Raw genomic sequence first — 19,938 nt, forward strand, 5'->3', positions numbered from 1 at the left:
TTTTGCACTCAGAGCTGCTTTCATACCTGTGCAGTTCGAAAATATCTTTGTTGCTAGAGCTCAAAGTTCACCATAGAGGTGAAAAGGAAGTTCCCTGACCGGGAGTCGAACCCGGGCCGCGGCGGTGAGAGCGCCAAATCCTAACCACTAGACCACCAGGGAAGGCTGTCAGAATTTTGCCCTCAAGCCTAACTGTGGGCCTCCACGCAAGTATGCTGCAGCTGCTCTGTCAAAAATAAATCTAATGCTTGTAACCTCCTCCTGGCGAGGAGAAAGTCTCAGACCCTGGATCACAGTTCTTCTAGGGAGGGACTGTCACATGCTCTGTGAGAGCATCCTATTGACACCACAACTTGCCATAATAACAAAGCACAGCATGTGTTGAATGAACTCCGTGTTGACAGAGCCGTGTCCTTATTACAAGCAACAAGCTAACGATGACAAACTAAGCAGACAGCAACCTTAAGAGGGTGGGCTTGTGGAAAGCTCTCGTAAGCCTTCGGTAGACCACCAGGGAAGGCTGGCAGAATTTTGCCCTCAAGCCTAACTGTGGGCCTCCACGCAAGTATGCTGCAGCTGCTCTGTCAAAAATAAATCTAATGCTTGTAACCTCCTCCTGGCGAGGAGAAAGTCTCAGACCCTGGATCACAGTTCTTCTAGGGAGGGACTGTCACATGCTCTGTGAGAGCATCCTATCGACACCACAACTTGCCATAATAACAAAGCACAGCATGTGTTGAATGAACTCCGTGTTGACAGAGCCGTGTCCTTATTACAAGCAACAAGCTAACGATGACAAACTAAGCAGACAGCAACCTTAAGAGGGTGGGCTTGTGGAAAGCTCTCGTAAGCCTTCGGTAGACCACCAGGGAAGGCTGGCAGAATTTTGCCCTCAAGCCTAACTGTGGGCCTCCATGCAAGTATGCTGCAGCTGCTCTGTTAAAAATAAATCTAATGCTTGTAACCTCCTCCTGGCGAGGAGAAACTCTCAGACCCTGGATCACAGTTCTTCTAGGGAGGGACTGTCACATGCTCTGTGAGAGCATCCTATCAACACCACAACTTGCCATAATAACAAAGCACAGCATGTGTTGAATGAACTCTGTATTTACAGAGCCGTGTCCTTATTACAACCAACAAGCTAACGATGACAATCTAAGCTGAGAGGGCCAGTGACGCAATGGATAACGCGTCTGACTACGGATCAGAAGATTATAGGTTCGACTCCTGGCTGGCTTGGTTTGGTCTTTTTGCTTTGCTGTCAGTCAGTGCACTGCGGTCGCCTTTCCCCCCGCTGGAGCTGTTCAGTTCCACTCTGGAGTTTATCGAGTTTCTGGGGCCGCCAGCACAGAGCCCGTGGGGTGCTCCCCTGGTTTCAAAGGCTGTCCCAACTGCTGATGTTTCTTAACGTCTACTACAGCTACACCAACCGTAAACCCAGCCAACTTTTTGCAAAAGTCCCTACCACTTTGAAGTCACCCAGCCAACTTGCAGCGTAATCTCTTCCTCTTGTAAGTCTCTGAGCTGCAGCAATACCTAAGTGCTCTGATAAAACATGCATAAAATAAACTATGGCTTTTAACCTCCTCTTGGAGAGGAGAGAGTCTCCGACCCTGGATCTCAGATCTTCTATGGAGGGACTGTCAGGAATCCTGTAAGAGCATCCCATCCACACAACCTCTTGCCATAAAAACAAAGCAGACTGTGTGGTGACGGAACTCCAGGTTGACAGAGCCTTGTCCTTGTTTCAAACAATGTTCTAACAAGGTGCTGAACAGAGTGCCAGTGGCACAAAGGATAACGTTTATGACTATGGATGAGAAGATTCTAGCTTACGGAAACCATGAGACTATATGAGATCAGAAAGAACTGAAGTTTGTGCAGACTGGCCCTCACAAGTGATATCTCTCATATGGTCTAGTGGTCAGGATTCCTGTTTTTCACCCAGCGGCCCGGCTTGGACTCCCGGTATAGGAAGGCTTGAGCGTTTTTGCTTCTGCCCTTTTTGGCCAGCAGTCGGACTGCAGCAACCTTAAGAGAGTGGGCTTGTGAAAAGCTCTCATAAGCCTTCGATAGCTCAGTTGGTAGAGCGGAGGACTGTAGGTGGGTTGTTGGCAATCCTTAGGTCGCTGGTTCGACTCCGGCTTGAAGGAGATCTTTTGCGCTCAGAGCTGCTTTCATACCTGTGCAGTTCGAAAATATCTTTGTAGCTAGAGCTCAAAGTTCACCATAGAGGTGAAAAGGAAGTTCCCTGACCGGGAATCGAACCCGGGCCGCGGCGGTGAGAGCGCCGAATCCTGACCACTAGACCACCAGGGAAGGCTGGCAGAATTTTGCCCTCAAGCCTAACTGTGGGCCTCCACGCAAGTATGCTGCAGCTGCTCTGTCAAAAATAAATCTAATGCTTGTAACCTCCTCCTGGCGAGGAGAAAGTCTCAGACCCTGGATCACAGTTCTTCTAGGGAGGGACTGTCACATGCTCTGTGACAGCATCCTATCGACACCACAACTTGCCATAATAACAAAGCACAGCATGTGTTGAATGAACTCCGTGTTGACAGAGCCATGTCCTTATTACAAGCAACAAGCTAACGATGACAAACTAAGCAGACAGCAACCTTAAGAGGGTGGGCTTGTGGAAAGCTCTCGTAAGCCTTCGGTAGACCACCATGGAAGGCTGGCAGAATTTTGCCCTCAAGCCTAACTGTGGGCCTCCACGCAAGTATGCTGCAGCTGCTCTGTCAAAAATAAATCTAATGCTTGTAACCTCCTCCTGGCGAGGAGAAAGTCTCAGACCCTGGATCACAGTTCTTTTAGGGAGGGACTGTCACATGTTCTGTGAGAGCATCCTATCGACACCACAACTTGCCATAATAACAAAGCACAGCATGTGTTGAATGAACTCCGTGTTGACAGAGCCGTGCCCTTATTACAAGCAAAAAGCTAACGATGACAAACTAAGCAGACAGCAACCTTAAGAGGGTGGGCTTGTGGAAAGCTCTCGTAAGCCTTCGGTAGACCACCAGGGAAGGCTGGCAGAATTTTGCCCTCAAGCCTAACTGTGGGCCTCCAAGCAAGTATACTACAGCTGCTCTGTCAAAAATATATCTAATGCTTGTAACCTCCTCCTGGTGAGGAGAAAATCTCAGACCCTGGATCACAGTTCTTCTAGGGACGGACTGTCACATGCTCTGTGAGAGCATCCTATCGACACCACAACTTGCCATAATAACAAAGCACAGCATGTGTTGAATGAACTCCGTGTTGACAGAGCCGTGTCCTTATTACAAGCAACAAGCTAACGATGACAAACTAAGCTGAGAGGGCCAGTGGTGCAATGGATAACGCGTCTGACTACGGATCAGAAGATTCTAGGTTCAACTCCTGGCTCGCTCTTTTTGCTTTGCTGTCAGTCAGTGCACTGCGGTCACCTTTCCCCCCGCTGGAGCTGTTCAGTTCCACTCTGGAGTTTATCGAGTTTCTGGGGCCGCCAGCACAGAGCCCATGGGGTGCTCCCCTGGTTTCAAAGGCTGTCCCAACTGCTGATTTTTCTTAACGTCTACTACAGCTACACCAACCGTAAACCCAGCCAACTTTTTGCAAAAGTCCCTACCACTTTGAAGTCACCCAGCCAACTTGCAGCGTAATCTCTTCCTCTTGTAAGTCTCTGAGCTGCAGCAATACCTAAGTGCTCTGATAAAACATGCATAAAATAAACTTTGGCTTTTAACCTCCTCTTGGAGAGGAGAGAGTCTCCGACCCTGGATCTCAGATCTTCTATGGAGGGACTGTCAGGAATCCTGTAAGAGCATCCCATCCACACAACCTCTTGCCATAAAAACAAAGCAGACTGTGTGGTGACGGAACTCCAGGTTGACAGAGCCTTGTCCTTGTTTCAAACAATGTTCTAACAAGGTGCTGAACAGAGTGCCAGTGGCACAAAGGATAACGTTTATGACTATGGATGAGAAGATTCTAGCTTACGGAAACCATGAGACTATATGAGATCAGAAAGAACTGAAGTTTGTGCAGACTGGCCCTCACAAGTGATATCTCTCATATGGTCTAGCGGTCAGGATTCCTGGTTTTCACCCAGCGGCCCGGCTTGGACTCCCGGTATAGGAAGGCTTGAGCGTTTTTGCTTCTGCCCTTTTTGGCCAGCAGTCGGACTGCAGCAACCTTAAGAGAGTGGGCTTGTGAAAAGCTCTCATAAGCCTTCGATAGCTCAGTTGGTAGAGCGGAGGACTGTAGGTAGGTTGTTGGCAATCCTTAGGTCGCTGGTTTGACTCCGGCTCGAAGGAGATCTTTTGCGCTCAGAGCTGCTTTCATACCTGTGCAGTTCGAAAATATCTTTGTCGCTAGAGCTCAAAGTTCACCATAGAGGTGAAAAGGAAGTTCCCTGACCGGGAATCGAACCTGGGCCGCGGCGGTGAGAGCGCCGAATCCTAACCCCTAGACCACCAGGGAAGGCTGGCAGAATTTTGCCCTCAAGCCTGACTGTGGGCCTCCACGCAAGTATGCTGCAGCTGCTCTGTCAAAAATAAATCTAATGCTTGTAACCTCCTCCTGGCGAGGAGAAAGTCTCAGACCCTGGATCACAGTTCTTCTAGGGAGGGACTGTCACATGCTCTGTGAGAGCATCCTATCGACACCACAACTTGCCATAATAACAAAGCACAGCATGTGTTGAATGAACTCCGTGTTGACAGAGCCGTGTCCTTATTACAAGCAACAAGCTAACGATGACAAACTAAGCAGACAGCAACCTTAAGAGGGTGGGCTTGTGGAAAGCTCTCGTAAGCCTTCGGTAGACCACCAGGGAAGGCTGGCAGAATTTTGCCCTCAAGCCTAACTGTGGGCCTCCACGCAAGAATGCTGCAGCTGCTCTGTTAAAAATAAATCTAATGCTTGTAACCTCCTCCTGGCGAGGAGAAACTCTCAGACCCTGGATCACAGTTCTTCTAGGGAGGGACTGTCACATGCTCTGTGAGAGCATCCTATCAACACCACAACTTGCCATAATAACAAAGCACAGCATGTGTTGAATGAACTCTGTGTTTACAGAGCCGTGTCCTTATTACAACCAACAAGCTAACGATGACAATCTAAGCTGAGAGGGCCAGTGACGCAATGGATAACGCGTCTGACTACGGATCAGAAGATTCTAGGTTCGACTCCTGGCTGGCTTGCTTTGGTCTTTTTGCTTTGCTGTCAGTCAGTGCACTGCGGTCGCCTTTCCCCCTGCTGGAGCTGTTCAGTTCCACTCTGGAGTGAATCGAGTTTCTGGGGCCGCCAGCACAGAGCCCGTGGGGTGCTCCCCTGGTTTCAAAGGCTGTCCCAACTGCTGATTTTTCTTAACGTCTACTACAGCTACACCAACCGTAAACCCAGCCAACTTTTTGCAAAAGTCCCTACCACTTTGAAGTCACCCAGCCAACTTGCAGCGTAATCTCTTCCTCTTGTAAGTCTCTGAGCTGCAGCAATACCTAAGTGCTCTGATAAAACATGCATAAAATAAACTATGGCTTTTAACCTCCTCTTGGAGAGGAGAGAGTCTCCGACCCTGGATCTCAGGTCTTCTATGGAGGGACTGTCAGGAATCCTGTAAGAGCATCCCATCCACACAACCTCTTGCCATAAAAACAAAGCAGACTGTGTGGTGACGGAACTCCAGGTTGACAGAGCCTTGTCCTTGTTTCAAACAATGTTCTAACAAGGTGCTGAACAGAGTGCCAGTGGCACAAAGGATAACCCTTATGACTATGGATGAGAAGATTCTAGCTTACGGAAACCATGAGACTATATGAGATCAGAAGGAACTGAAGTTTGTGCAGACTGGCCCTCACAAATGATAACTCCCATATGGTCTAGCGGTCAGGATTCCTGGTTTTCACCCAGCGGCCCGGCTTGGACTCCCGGTATAGGAAGGCTTGAGCGTTTTTGCTTCTGCCCTTTTTGGCCAGCAGTCGGACTGCAGCAACCTTAAGAGAGTGGGCTTGTGAAAAGCTCTCGTAAGCCTTCGGTAGACCACCAGGGAAGGCTGGCAGAATTTTGCCCTCAAGCCTAACTGTGGGCCTCCACGCAAGTATGCTGCAGCTGCTCTGTCAAAAATAAATCTAATGCTTGTAACCTCCTCCTGGCGAGGAGAAAGTCTCAGACCCTGGATCACAGTTCTTCTAGGGAGGGACTGTCACATGCTCTGTGAGAGCATCCTATCGACACCACAACTTGCCATAATAACAAAGCACAGCATGTGTTGAATGAACTCTGTGTTGACAGAGTCGTGTCCTTATTACAAGCAACAAGCTAACGATGACAAACTAAGCAGACAGCAACCTTAAGAGGGTGGGCTTGTGGAAAGCTCTCGTAAGCCTTCGGTAGACCACCAGGGAAGGCTGGCAGAATTTTGCCCTCAAGCCTAACTGTGGGCCTCCACGCAAGTATGCTGCAGCTGCTCTGTCAAAAATAAATCTAATGCTTGTAACCTCCTCCTGGCGAGGAGAAAGTCTCAGACCCTGGATCACAGTTCTTCTAGGGAGGGACTGTCACATGCTCTGTGAGAGCATCCTATCGACACCACAACTTGCCATAATAACAAAGCACAGCATGTGTTGAATGAACTCCGTGTTGACAGAGCCGTGTCCTTATTACAAGCAACAAGCTAACGATGACAAACTAAGCTGAGAGGGCCAGTGGCGCAATGGATAACGCGTCTGACTACGGATCAGAAGATTCTAGGTTCAACTCCTGGCTGGCTCGCTTTGGTCTTTTTGCTTTGCTGTCAGTCAGTGCACTGCGGTCGCCTTTCCCCCCGCTGGAGCTGTTCAGTTCCACTCTGGAGTGAATCGAGTTTCTGGGGCCGCCAGCACAGAGCCCGTGGGGTGCTCCCCTGGTTTCAAAGGCTATCCCAACTGCTGATTTTTCTTAACGTCTACTACAGCTACACCAACCATAAACCCAGCCAACTTTTTGCAAAAGTCCCTACCACTTTGAAGTCACCCAGCCAACTTGCAGCGTAATCTCTTCCTCTTGTAAGTCTCTGAGCTGCAGCAATACCTAAGTGCTCTGATAAAACATGCATAAAATAAACTATGACTTTTAACCTCCTCTTGGAGAGGAGAGAGTCTCCGACCCTGGGTCTCAGGTCTTCTATGGAGGGACTGTCAGGAATCCTGTAAGAGCATCCCATCCACACAACCTCTTGCCATAAAAACAAAGCAGAATGTGTGGTGACGGAACTCCAGGTTGACAGAGCCTTGTCCTTGTTTCAAACAATGTGCTAACAAGGTGCTGAACAGAGTGCCAGTGGCACAAAGGATAACGCTTATGACTATGGATCAGAAGATTCTAGCTCACGGAAACCATGAGACTGTGTATGAGATCAGAAAGAACTGAAGTTTGTGCAGACCGGCCCTCACAAGTGATAGTTCCCATATGGTCGAGGGTTCAGGATTCCTGGTTTTCACCCAGCAGCCTGGCTTGGACTCCCGGTATAGGAAGGCTCGAGCGTTTTTGCTTCTGCCCTTTTTGGCCAGCAGTCAGACTGCAGCAACCTTAAGAGGGTGGGCTTGTGGAAAACTCTCGTAAGCCTTCGATAGCTCAGTTGGTGGAGCGGAGGACTGTAGGTGGGTTGTTGGCAATCCTTAGGTCTCTGGCTCGAAGGAGGTCTTTTGCGCTCAGAGCTGCTTTCATGCCTGTGCAGTTCGAACATATCTTTGTCGTTAGAGCTCAAAGTTCACCATAGAGGTGAAAAGGAAGGGACTGTCACATGCGCTGTGAGAGCATCCTATCGACACCACAACTTGCCATAATAACAAAGCACAGCATTTAAACAACATTTACCGGTAGGAATGACGTCTTGGTTTACTCATTCTCTCTTTGTATTGCTGTATATACGGCTATTACACAATCATAATACACTGTGATAGCCTGGGTCGTTAGTTGCATTGTTTTGTTTTCTCACTACAATCGATCGGCTTAATCGAGCAGAGACCATCTCATTCAGGCGATCTCGGACCGATTGATTTGGCGCGGATGCGAGCGAGATTGCTGAATTCACATATGCCAAACGAATTGCGCTAACGGGGCAAACAAGACAGATTCCGAAACAAACGTCTATGTGTGAAAGCACCCTAAGATTGTATTTACACGCAATTGACAGACAGTCACAGCCAAAGTTGTGTGACAAGGCAGCACTGGCCTGATTGGGCCAGTAACATTCTGTACACTGGCCCAAGCGTCTCGCACACTGACCCCGGGCCATCGGGCAGTCTGTCAAGCCCTGAATTATGTTTCCTTTGGTTTGTTCGGTTTGTTTTACTTCATAACAGGATCTGCTGCCTAATTGAAGGCATGTGATAGCGACACCCGGTGGTTATTCATTGAATAATGCAGTCATTGAATGTTAATTTTTGTATAGCGGGCCAAATTCTATTGATATTTATAAAAAACCTCGCGGGCCTCCGTAATTTGGACAGCCCTGGTCTATAGATTCTAACTATCAAAATGTAACTTGTTTTTGTGCCAATTTTGTTTTCTTTCCTTCGGTTTTTAGTTGAGCAGAACATGTGTGAGCAGCTCAGCTTTCTCGATAGCCTCTTATTCACCTGGTAGGTAACAAAGATGTTTTTCCCTCTAATTATAACTTGTGTTTGTGCATACAAATATGCATAAACATTCACAAAAGCATATATAAGATACCCTGTGACTAAACCTTTTCCTTTTAACACAGTAAAGCTATCACATACTGGCCATTTTTGCTACTTTTGGCATTTGTAGATAATTGTTTGTACATTAATCACAAATGGATGAGAAACACTGTAACTTCAAACTCATTTGTGTTCATTCCAGGTGCTGTGAAATGTTATGTATGTATGTAATCAGGTGTAAAGTGCCATATATCTGATCCAGTCCTCCTGCATATTTTTTTGCTTCAAATTAAAGTCTTTTACACTAAAAGCATTATGAAATTGGTCTTTTGTTGCTGATAATTGATTTATTTTATCTGAAATATAACTAATTCTATTATTTTTAAATGTTATACATTCAATTAGTGTGAATTGTCAATTAATATGAAAATATACATTTAAATATGCATCTAAATGTGCTTCAATATATAAAGCTTTTACTGTGTATTGACCTGTTTGTGAAGCTAAATCTTTAACTTAAGTTGATTGATTTGCACTGATATTATGTTTTAAATTGCCGTCTTAAACATTTGCTGCATCAGCAGTGTTTATTTCTGGATTGTAAATGTATTCAGATTCATTATATTTTATATTATGATATATCTATAATCTACAACAAAGAACTGAATTGCACTGACTCTGGAGAAATGAGTCAAACTAACTCTCATGTGTCTTATGATTGGCTGTTTACTCCACTTGTGTGCTTGTGAGATTGGCTGTTTGCTGCACGTCACACTTTCAGCTGCGTATGCTCCAGAGTTGATCACAAACTAAAATCAAGTCAACAGGAAAGGTTTATATCAAGCAATGTCAAATAAGTTAACGTCGTCGTGACCAGGTTGGGTTTATTTGATTTTGTCAACTTCCAGAGCCTCCTCACTTAACCAGGAGGAGGGAAGATGCACTCAATCTGCATAGTGACATTCTGAAATCCAATTGAAACTAGCCTAATAGACAAAAGTAATCAATGCAACCGAACCAATGCACAAAAAAATCACAACACATTAAAACGTTACCAAGACAGACACACACAAGAGGTTTTTTTTGCTATGGTCACAAATCAAGCAACATGTAACAAACTAATCAAGAAAGCAACTTCTAGTCACAAACTTCCACAGCACAGCAGCTTCTAAAAGCACCCACTCTGTCTCAGGCAGGCTCATATCTAGTATCAGCTGGGCATAGTTAATCTGAAAGCAAGTTAGGCTGCGGTCATACAGACTTTTTTGCTTGCGAAATTATGTTGTACAGCACTGCGAAAAGGGGCGGGATAAAACATTATGATTAGACGTTAATAAAAGCAAGTAATTACTCCATATTTAAATTTCATGTCCAGAGAGGTCATTTTTTGATCGTCTATTCGTCTCATGCTCTCACATGGTGCGATTTCAAGCTTTGGTCTTACCTTTGTCGTGTTATCCACTATCAAATCTGTCATCCATCTATATATTTAGAACTAGGAAATAATTATATCACAAGTAAAATTATTGTATAGACAGTTTATACAGGGTAATTCAATGACAAGAGTTCACTTTCATATCTACACGATGCAGAACTTTTAATGTGATTAACCTCCTCCACCTACACCAACTACAGCATTTCTCAAACTTCTTTTTCACTATGGTGTAATTACAGAGGTGGACATCACATAAAACAACAACTGCACTTACTCCTGTAACTTGTTTTCAACAATGAATTTAAATATCTGTGTCACATAATCATTTAAATAAATGGATCATCATCATGTGCCGTCATCTTTATTAATAGCTGCCTAATAGGCCAGACCATTAACTGAATAGGACCGTTTTACATGTAAGAAACCTGTTAACAGGTATAGCTGTTCATGCCAATACCAACTTGATAGCCTAAAGCATATTACATGAACAGGACCTGCCTTACATCTTAAGACAAATAAGCATAGGTGTCTATAACAATACATGCTTGATTCCCCAGATCATTATAATCGTTACATCTGAATGGTGCCTTTTCACACGTTTTGAAAATAACAACAATTTGTAAGCATAGTTCTTCACCAATACCAGTTTAATACCTCAAATAATTACACACACACACACACACGCACGCACGCACGCACACACACACACACACCTACACACACACACACAGTCCTACAGTGATTCCTATACAATACTTCATATGCTGTTTCAAATGTCATTAGCTGATCTGCAGGTGCTCTGTGTGGTTAATGATGTCTAAAGTTAATAAATGTGTCTAAACATGTCAAAGTGGCACAATACAGCATATGAGAGACAAACATTTGATAATTCTTCAGTCAATACAGACTGGTTAAAAACTCTGGCAGGAGCAGGATGTATATGAAGTTATTTGCAAAAACATAACTAAATTTTTTAGAGATGTTTGTAGTATTTTCAAAATACAAAGTTTTATTTTGCTACATTGTGTGGCTGCTGTATTTTGTAGTTTATTTTGACACATGTAAAATTAGTATTGCACATTATAAGTTAATTAACATGAAGTTATAATATGGCTGTTTCTCAGTGTTTATTGTAATGCATTAGCCAACTTTAATGAATCTTTGTGACTTTAACGTGTTACCTTTTCTTTTAGTCCTCTGCATTTGACCCATCTAAGTGCACGCACGCAGACACACACACACACACACAGAGTGAACATACACCCAGAGCAGTGGGCAGCTATCGCTTCCAGCACCTGGTGAACAATTTGCATGATTTGATGCCTATATATATATATATTTATAATTTTTTTCTAATTCCTTATTTAAAGGAGTGTTACACGACACTGTTATAGACTTATCTAAAAATGAATTGAAATGAATAAAAGTTATAATTTACCACAATAGTTTTGTTGTTCCACATTTTCACTTCGTCCTCCTTCTGTTGCCTGTTTCACTCGATCTTGAATACCTTCTCGATTTCGAGACCAGTTAACGTAAAGTGTCTTTATGAAATATTTCGATGGCTAACTGAGACCAGACATGTGAGGAATAGTCTGTTTCTATTTAAAATATCAGCTTTGACAAATGTAGGTACTAACAAATCTAAACCACCAACAGATTCCCATTAAATACTTCTCATGAAAGTCAAGCCCTTTTTAAAACGACCCATTGTTCATTTAGTCGGAGGAAACACTTACATACATCTGTGCATTTGTCTGAAAAGCATGATGTGAAAACTTCTACCATTTCTACATTATCATTTGTTGTGTTTGTCTGGTGTTGGCCTTGGCAAAAAGTACCTTCAGCTGCAGGAGTTCAACACAAATGTATCCAAAAAACTGAATAAAAGGCGTCACAACGGAATAAACCGCCAACTTATCCAGCATATATTTTGCGTGGGTCAGTTGGCATTTCTGTGTGGAGTTTGCAGGTTCACCCCATTTTGGCATAAGTTTCCTCCGGGTGCTCCAGTTTCCCCCACAGTCCAAAGACATGCGCTATAGGTGAATTATATAAGCTAAATTGGCAGTAGTGTATGTGTGTGAATGCAAGAGTGTGTGGGTGTTTCTCAGGGTCGGATTTGCAGCAGGAAGTGCATCCGCTCTGTAAAACATATGCTGGATAAATTGGCGGTTCATTCCACTGTGGTGACCCCTGATTAATAAAGATTAGATTAGATTAGATTAGATTCAACTTTATTGTCATTACACATGTACAAGAACAAGGCAACGAAATGCAGTTTCGGTCTAACCAGCAGTGCAATAGCAGCAAGTGCAGGATACAGGTATAAGTTATAAAGTGCAGTTATAGAAAAACTATGGTAATATTTACAGATGGATGTACTCTGAACATTATATACAGTTTGTATTAGCTATGAACAGATTTACAATAAATGAATATATGTACAGGATGCTATTAAGAATCAGGAGTGTGCAGATAGATAAACAATTACGAATGTCCATGTGCAGTGGGTATGTACAGTTCAAATAAGTGAATCAGTGCAATGAATACGTGCAAACTTTAAATATGCAAATGTTAAATAGTGCAGTGATTGTGAGGAGTATAAGTTAGAGGAGTGTGGGGGGTGTATTGGGGGGCAAAAGAGTCAGTGAGGGGCAGAGTTAAAAAGGGAGACAGTTCTGGGGGAAAAGCTGTTCCTCAGTCTGCTGGTTTTTGTCCGGGGGAGCCTGAAGCGCCTGCCGGAAGACAGGAGAGAAAACAGTCTGTGAGCAGGGTGAGAGGTGTCCTTAAGAATACTGCGTGCTTGGCGCAGACAGTGTTTCTTCTGGATGTCCTCAATGGCTGGCAGTGTAGTCCCTGTGATGCGTTGGGCAGTTTTCACCACCCGCTGCAATGCCTCACGCTCCGCAACAGAGCAGCTTCCATACCAGACTGTGACGCAGTTGGGTGCTTTCTATTGTGCAGCGGTAGAAGTTCATCAAGACAGTTGATGAAAGCTGGTTCTTCTTAAGTTGGCTCAGGAAGAATAGGCGCTGGTGAGCCTTCTTGACCAGGCTGGAGGTGTTCGTGGTCCAGAAAAGGTCCTTTGAGATGTGGGTCCCCAGGAACTTGAAGGATGAGACCGGCTCAACAGGCATCCCATTAATGTGGATGGGATCATGTGAGCCTGTTCGTCCCTTCCTGAAGTCCACAATGAGCTCCTTGGTCTTGTTGGTGTTAAGGAGCAAATTATTGTCAGTGCACCAAGTGGCCAGGTGCTGTATCGCCTCCCTGTAGGCAGTCTCATCATTATTGCTGATTAGACCAATCACTGTGGTGTCATCTGCAAACTTGATGATGGTGTTGGATCTGTTCACAGGCCTACAATCGATGGTAAAAAGGGATTAGAGGAAGGGGCTCAGCACGCAGCCCTGTGGTACACCAGTGTTAAGTGTGACGGTGGTGGAGCAGATGTGGCCTGATCTAACATTCTGAGGTCTGTTAGTCAGAAAGTCCATAACCCAGTTGCAGAGAGACGCGTCGATATCCAGGTCTCTGAGTTTGATCATTAGCTTAGAGGGTATGACAGTGTTGAATGCTGAGCTGAAGTCAACAAACAGCATTCGTGCATAAGTGTTTTTATTGTCCAGGTGAGTGAGTACAGAGTGCAGTGCTATGGAGACGGCATCTTCTGTGCTCCTGTTGCCACGGTAGGCAAACTGATGTGGGTCCAGTGTGGATGGCAGAGAGTCTTTCAGATGTGCCTGTCCATCCGCCGTTCTGTCTGCTCGGAATGTTTGATGCTCCGTTAGCGATACAGCGTTGTCTGGTATCCTGCTGTTTAGCCATGTTTCTGTGAAAATCATGACATTACAGTTCCATAATCTTTTACAGTGGTTGATGCGCAGTCGAGACTCATCCATTTTGTTTACCAGTGACCGTACATAGGCGAGAAAGATGCTGGGTAAAGAGAGCCAATGTGGTGTTAGCTTTAGCTTAGCTCTTAACCCGCCATGCTTCCCCCGTCTTTGTTTACGTTCTCTGCACCGCCTTCGAGCACTTCCGCCCGGCCGGGTAGGGGTCTCAGGCCTGGGTGTTCTGGTGATCTCAGGGATGAGTCGAAGATTGCTAATAAAACTGTCCGGAATGCACAAACCAATATCCAAGATGTACTGTCGGGTGTACGATGTATAGGCACTGCTGTTCTGCATGAACAGACGCGAAATGAGCAGGAACAATACTGCAAAATTGCAGACACGCCATCTTGTCTCAAAAAAAAAATAAAATAAAATAAATTAAAAAAAAAAAGATTTTCTTGAAACAGCTGTAACTGTAGCCTTTTTTGCCCCTGGGAAGCATAAACAGCACGGAAGGTAATAAAGTATGCCGTCCGGTCACCTAAGTGCTCCCGTGTGCCAAAAGGTTTGACCTTGCCCCGTGTGAGGCTCGAACTCACGACCTTCAGATTATGAGACTGACGCGCTGCCTACTGCACCATCGAGGCGGACAGCACCAGCGAGATGTGCATGTCAGGATGGCCGAGCTGTCTAAGGCTAATCTTTGGCTGTGCGTTCAGGCTCAAGTATTTAACTCTCTGGCGCCATGTCCGAGTGATACAGTAACACTGAGAAAGCGACGCATCAAACTCTTTGTGTCACAGTTTACAAAGCGTAGCAGTGGCCCTGGCAACCTTATTTTTATTTTTTACCGTTTATTTTTAAGGCAATGGGATTTGCAGAGTTTTTCGGCTAATTATCTTACAACGTCAAGTCATGACATTTGACTCTTTGTGGGAAAGACGAAAAAAAAAGCTGTGTCAGTCAATCAATGCTTCTTTTTCAAGAATGTGCGTTTCTGGATGCGGTGGTTCCTATCTCCGGATGATGGGCACGAGTATGGCATCACAGGTCTGGGGGTCCAGCATGTCGATGCAGTGCCCGCGGACAGCTCATGCTCTCACTGTGAGGACGTGGCTGTTGCACAGCTGAGATCTCAGGCTCAAGTATTTAACCCTCTGGCGCCATGTCTGAGTGATACAGTAACACTGACAAACTGCCGCATCAATCTCTTTGCGCCACAATTTACGCAGCGTAGCAGTAGCCCTGGCAGCGTTAATGGGCACTGTAGACTGCAAGGTTTGAGGCATTTGCGCAACATCAAGGCATTGTCCACAGCCACTCGGAAAAGCATGTGTTCAAAACAATGGACGTGGGCTTTAAAGCAAGTGCACCGAAATGGGATTAAAAGAATTGTCTTGGAATGCCATGTAGTGGAATGTCCTGAGATGCCGTTCATTTTTAATTCAATGGGATTCGCAGGGCTTTTCGGCTAATCCTCTAACAACGTCAAGTCATGACATTTGACGGATCCACGTCAAGCGATAACGTGACAGGATGGGAGCATCTTGCCATCATTGCTTCAGACTCAGGAGATGTTTTTTGGAACGTCACGCTGCATGCCCTCCAGAGGAGCTGTAGCCTTTTTTGCCCCCGGGAAGCATAAACGGCACGGAAGGTAATAAAGTACGCCGCCCGGTCACCTAAGTGCTCCCGTGTGCCAAAAGGTACCTCCTTACCCCGTGTGAGGCTCGAACTCACGACCTTCAGATTATGAGACTGACGCGCTGCCTACTGTGCCAACGAAACCGACTGCTGGAGCTGGGCAAGCTGTGACACACCAGCTTCCATGTCATGGTGCTTCGATGTGGCTCCTAGCAGACAATTCCGGCTAACTATATGTGTCAGGATGGCCAAGCGGTCTAAGGCGCTGCGTTCAGATTGCAGTCTCTTTTGGAGGCGTGGGTTCAAATCCTACTTCAGACAAACCTAATCTTTGGCTGTGCGTTCAGGCTCAAGTATTTAACTCTCTGGCACCCTGTCCGAGTGATACAGTAATACTGACAATGCGCCGCATCAATCTCTTTGCGTCACAGTTTACGAAGCGTAGCAGTGGCCCTGGCAACCTTAATTGGCACTGTAGACTGCAAGTTTTGAGGCATTTGCGCAACATCAAGGCATTGTCTACAGCAACTCGGAAAAGCATGTGAACAAAACAATGGACGTGGGCTTTAATGCAAGTGGATCAAAAGAATTGCCTTGGAATGCCATGTAGTGGAATGTCCTGAGATGCCGTTTATTTTTAAGGCAATGGGATTCGCAGGGCTTTTCGGCTAATTCTCTTACAACGTCAAGTCATGACATTTGACTCTATGTGGGAAAGAGAAGAAAAAAAGCTGTGTCAGTCAATCAACGCTTCTTTTTCAAGACGCTGTTCTGAATATGCGTTTCTGGATGCGGTGGTTCCTATCTCCGGATAATGGGCAAGAGTATTGCATCACAGGTCTGGGGGTCCATCATGTCGATGCAGTGCCCGCGGACAGCTCATGCTCTCACTGTGAGGACGTGGCTGTTGCACAGCTGAGATCTCAGGCTCAAGTATTAAAGCCTCTGGCGCTATGTCCGAGTGATACAGTAACACTAACAAAGTGCTGCATTAATCTCTTTGCGCCACAATTTACGCAGCGTAGCAGTGGCCCTGGCAGCGTTAATGGGCACTGTAGACTGCAAGGTTTGAGGCGTTTGCGCAACATCAAGGCATTGTCCACAGCAACTCAGAAAAGCATGTGTTCAAAACAATGGACGTGGGCTTTAAAGCAAGTGCAACGAAACAGGATCAAAAGAATTGTCTTGGTATGCCATGTAGTGGAATGTCCTGAGATGCCGTTTATTTTTAATTCAATGGGATTCGCAGGGCTTTTCAGCTAATCCTCTTACAACGCCAAGTCATGACATTTGACGGATCCACATCAAGCGTCAAGCGATAACGTGACAGAAATGGGAGCATCTTGCCATCATTGCTTCAGACTCAGGAGATGTTCTTGGAACGTCACGCCACATGCCCTCCAGAGGAGCTGTAGCCTTTTTTGCCCCCAGGAAGCATAAACGGCACGGAAGGTAATAAAGTACGCCGCCCGGTCACCTAAGTGCTCCCATGTGCCAAAAGGTTCGACCATGCCCCGTGTGAGGCTCGAACTCACAACCTTCAGATTATGAGACTGACGCGCTGCCTGCTGCGCCAACAGGGCCAACTGCTGGAGCTGGGCAAGCTGTGACACACCAGCTTTCATGTCATGGTGCTTCGATGTGGCTCCTAGGAGACAGCTCCAGCTATGTGTGCATGTCAGGATGGCCGAGTGGTCTAAGGCGCTGCGTTCAGGTCGCAGTCTCCCCTGGAGGCATGGGTTCGAATTCCATTCCTGACAAACCTAATCTTTGGCTGTGCGTTCAGGCTGAAGTATTTAACTCTCTGGTGCCATGTCCGAGTGATACAGTAACACTGACAAAGCGTCGCATCAATCTCTTTGCGTCACACTTTACGAAGCATAGCAGTGGCCCTGGCAACCTTAATGGGCACTGTAGACTGCAAGTTTTGAGGAATTTGCGCAACATCAAGGCATTGTCTACAGCAACTCAGAAAAGCATGTGAACAAATTAATGGACGTGGGCTTTAATGCAAGTGCATCAAAAGGGGATCAAAAGAATTGCCTTGGAATGCCATGTAGTGGAATGTCCTGAGATGCCGTTTATTTTTTAGGCAATGGGATCCACAGGGCTTTTCGGCTAATTCTCTTACAATGTCAAGTCATGTTATTTGACTCTTTGTGGGAAAGAGAAAAAAAAAGCTGTCAGTCAATCAGCGCTTCTTTTTCAAGACGCTGTTCTGAATGTGCGTTTCTGGATGCGGTGGTTCCTATCTCCGGATAATGGGCAAGAGTATCGCATCACAGGTCTGGGGGTCCAGCATGTCAATGCAGTGCCCGCGGACAGCTCATGCTCTCACTGTGAGGACATGGCTGTTGCACAGCTGAGATCTCAGGCTCAAGTATTTAACCCTCTGGCGCCATGTCCGAGTGATACAGTAACACTGACAAAGTTCCGCATCAATCTCTTTGCGCCACAATTTACGCAGCGTAGCAGTGGCCCTGGCAGCGTTAATGGGCACTGTAGACTGCAAGGTTTGAGGCGTTTGCGCAACATCAAGGCATTGTCCACAGCAACTCGGAAAAGCATGTGTTCAAAACAATGGACGTGGGCTTTAAAGCAAGTTCACTGAAACACGATCAAAAGAATTGTCTTGGAATGCCATGTAGTGGAATGTCCTGAGATGCCGTTCATTTTTAATTCAACGGGATTCACAGGGGTTTTCGGCTAATCCTCTTACAACGTCAAGTCATAACATTTGACGGATCCACGTCAAATGATAACGTGACAGGAATGGGAGCATCTTGCCATCATTCACGTCGCATGCCCTCCAGAGGAGCTGTAGCCTTTTTTGCCCCTAGGAAGCATAAACGGCACGGAAGGTAATAAAGTACGCCGCCCGGTCACCTAAGTGCTCCCGTGTGCCAAAATGTACAACCTTGCCCCATGTGAGGCTCGAAGTCACGACCTTCAAATTATGAGACTGACGTGCTGCCTACTGCGCCAACAAGTCAGACTACTGGAGCTGGGCAAACTGTGAAACACCAGCTTCCATGTCATGGTGCTGCGATGTGGCTCCTAGGAAGGATGACAAGGAAGATTGTCTTGAGTTTAAGTTTTTTAATTATCTTGTTTATGAAGACTGCGGAGTAATGCGTGAAAAAAAATGACTTCGAATAATTTTTAAAGTATTTTGTGATATATATGTTAAAATGTGCTCCCAAAAGTATGTGGCCCCTGCCCGCCCTCCCACAGGTTAATAGTAAGCTAATGTAATTTCATAATGCAAATCGTTGGTTACGTATGTAACCGTGGTTCTGTGAATTCCGGATGACCGCCAGAGACGGTGTTTACACAGTGGATAATCGCAGCACCAGCTGGATAGGCCAAGGAACAATATACCAACAAAGTCACATGGTGACGCGAGCTGAGCTGAGGTATATAAACCACTACAGCTCTGCGCCCTGCCTCGAAACGTCTTGCACTTCCAAGTGACAGGGAACTCTGGCGGTCATCCGGAATTCACAGAACCACGGTTACATACGTAACCAACGTTCTGTTTCATTCCTCCTGACTGCCAGAGACGGTGTTTACACAGTGGATAACCCATACCAGAAAGGTCACGAGGAAGAAAAAAAAACTCACCAGAAGACATACGGAGTCACTTGCGGAGAACAGCTGAGCCCACATCCGTAGAGTCAGCAACATTGACATTGTAGAATCTTGCAAATGTACATGGAGAAGACCATGTCGCTGCTGCACAGATTTCTGCAAGAGAAACACCCTTAAAAGCAGCCCAAGAGGAGGAAATGGCTCTGGTAGAATGGCAAGTGATGGCACCAGGTATAGGTTGCTGAGCCCTCTTATAGGCCAAAACAATGACCTCAACAATCCATTGTGACAGTCTTTGCTTGCTTAGAGGTGCACCTCTCCTAGCTTCTCCATAACAGACAAACAGTTGTTCTGATTGTCTTACTGTGCAGTAGCCGCCACATAAGATTTCAAGGCACGCACAGGGCATAAAAGCAGAAAACCTTTGCCAGAAGGTGATAGTTGAAAGGACTGCAATTCGATTGACTAGTTAATAAATTGCTGCAACAAAATTTTAGGGAGGAAGGATGGATTAGGCCACAGGGTAACACCAGAGTCATCTGGTTTCCATCTGCAACAGGACTGACTCACTGACAAAGCGTGCAGCTCACACAATCCCTTTGTTAAAGCAACCGCCAAGAGGAAAGCAATCTTTAAGGTTTTCCACTTTAGATCTACTTCTTTTAAGGGTTCAAATTGAGACTAGCAGACAGATTCCAGCACCAGAGGCAAGTTCCACACTGGAGAACGAGGGGAACGAGCTGGATTGAGACATTTTGCACCCTTCTAAAAACTGCAAACT

General features: G+C 45.6%; 9 non-coding genes across 9 annotated transcripts; 4 read left to right on the top strand and 5 right to left on the bottom strand.

Annotated features, from left to right (window-relative positions):
• Positions 1-90: 90 nt before the first annotated feature.
• Positions 91-162, bottom strand: trnae-cuc (transfer RNA glutamic acid (anticodon CUC)). Its single transcript has one exon. It is a non-coding gene; the product is annotated as a tRNA-Glu (tRNA).
• Positions 163-2,066: 1,904 nt separating this feature from the next.
• On the top strand, positions 2,067-2,153 carry trnay-gua (transfer RNA tyrosine (anticodon GUA)). Its single transcript is given in 2 exon segments — positions 2,067-2,103; positions 2,118-2,153. It is a non-coding gene; the product is annotated as a tRNA-Tyr (tRNA).
• A 94-nt stretch (positions 2,154-2,247) lies between these two features.
• trnae-cuc (transfer RNA glutamic acid (anticodon CUC)) lies at positions 2,248-2,319 on the bottom strand. Its single transcript has one exon. It is a non-coding gene; the product is annotated as a tRNA-Glu (tRNA).
• Positions 2,320-4,214: 1,895 nt separating this feature from the next.
• trnay-gua (transfer RNA tyrosine (anticodon GUA)) lies at positions 4,215-4,301 on the top strand. Its single transcript is given in 2 exon segments — positions 4,215-4,251; positions 4,266-4,301. It is a non-coding gene; the product is annotated as a tRNA-Tyr (tRNA).
• Positions 4,302-4,395: 94 nt separating this feature from the next.
• On the bottom strand, positions 4,396-4,467 carry trnae-cuc (transfer RNA glutamic acid (anticodon CUC)). The gene has a single exon. It is a non-coding gene; the product is annotated as a tRNA-Glu (tRNA).
• A 2,219-nt stretch (positions 4,468-6,686) lies between these two features.
• Positions 6,687-6,759, top strand: trnar-acg (transfer RNA arginine (anticodon ACG)). Its single transcript has one exon. It is a non-coding gene; the product is annotated as a tRNA-Arg (tRNA).
• Positions 6,760-14,496: 7,737 nt separating this feature from the next.
• Positions 14,497-14,569, bottom strand: trnam-cau (transfer RNA methionine (anticodon CAU)). The gene has a single exon. It is a non-coding gene; the product is annotated as a tRNA-Met (tRNA).
• A 2,507-nt stretch (positions 14,570-17,076) lies between these two features.
• Positions 17,077-17,149, bottom strand: trnam-cau (transfer RNA methionine (anticodon CAU)). Its single transcript has one exon. It is a non-coding gene; the product is annotated as a tRNA-Met (tRNA).
• A 94-nt stretch (positions 17,150-17,243) lies between these two features.
• trnal-cag (transfer RNA leucine (anticodon CAG)) lies at positions 17,244-17,326 on the top strand. The gene has a single exon. It is a non-coding gene; the product is annotated as a tRNA-Leu (tRNA).
• Positions 17,327-19,938: the final 2,612 nt, after the last annotated feature.

This window comes from Danio aesculapii, chromosome 4 (genome assembly GCF_903798145.1).
Source record: "Danio aesculapii chromosome 4, fDanAes4.1, whole genome shotgun sequence".
Taxonomy (NCBI): Eukaryota; Metazoa; Chordata; class Actinopteri; order Cypriniformes; family Danionidae; genus Danio; species Danio aesculapii.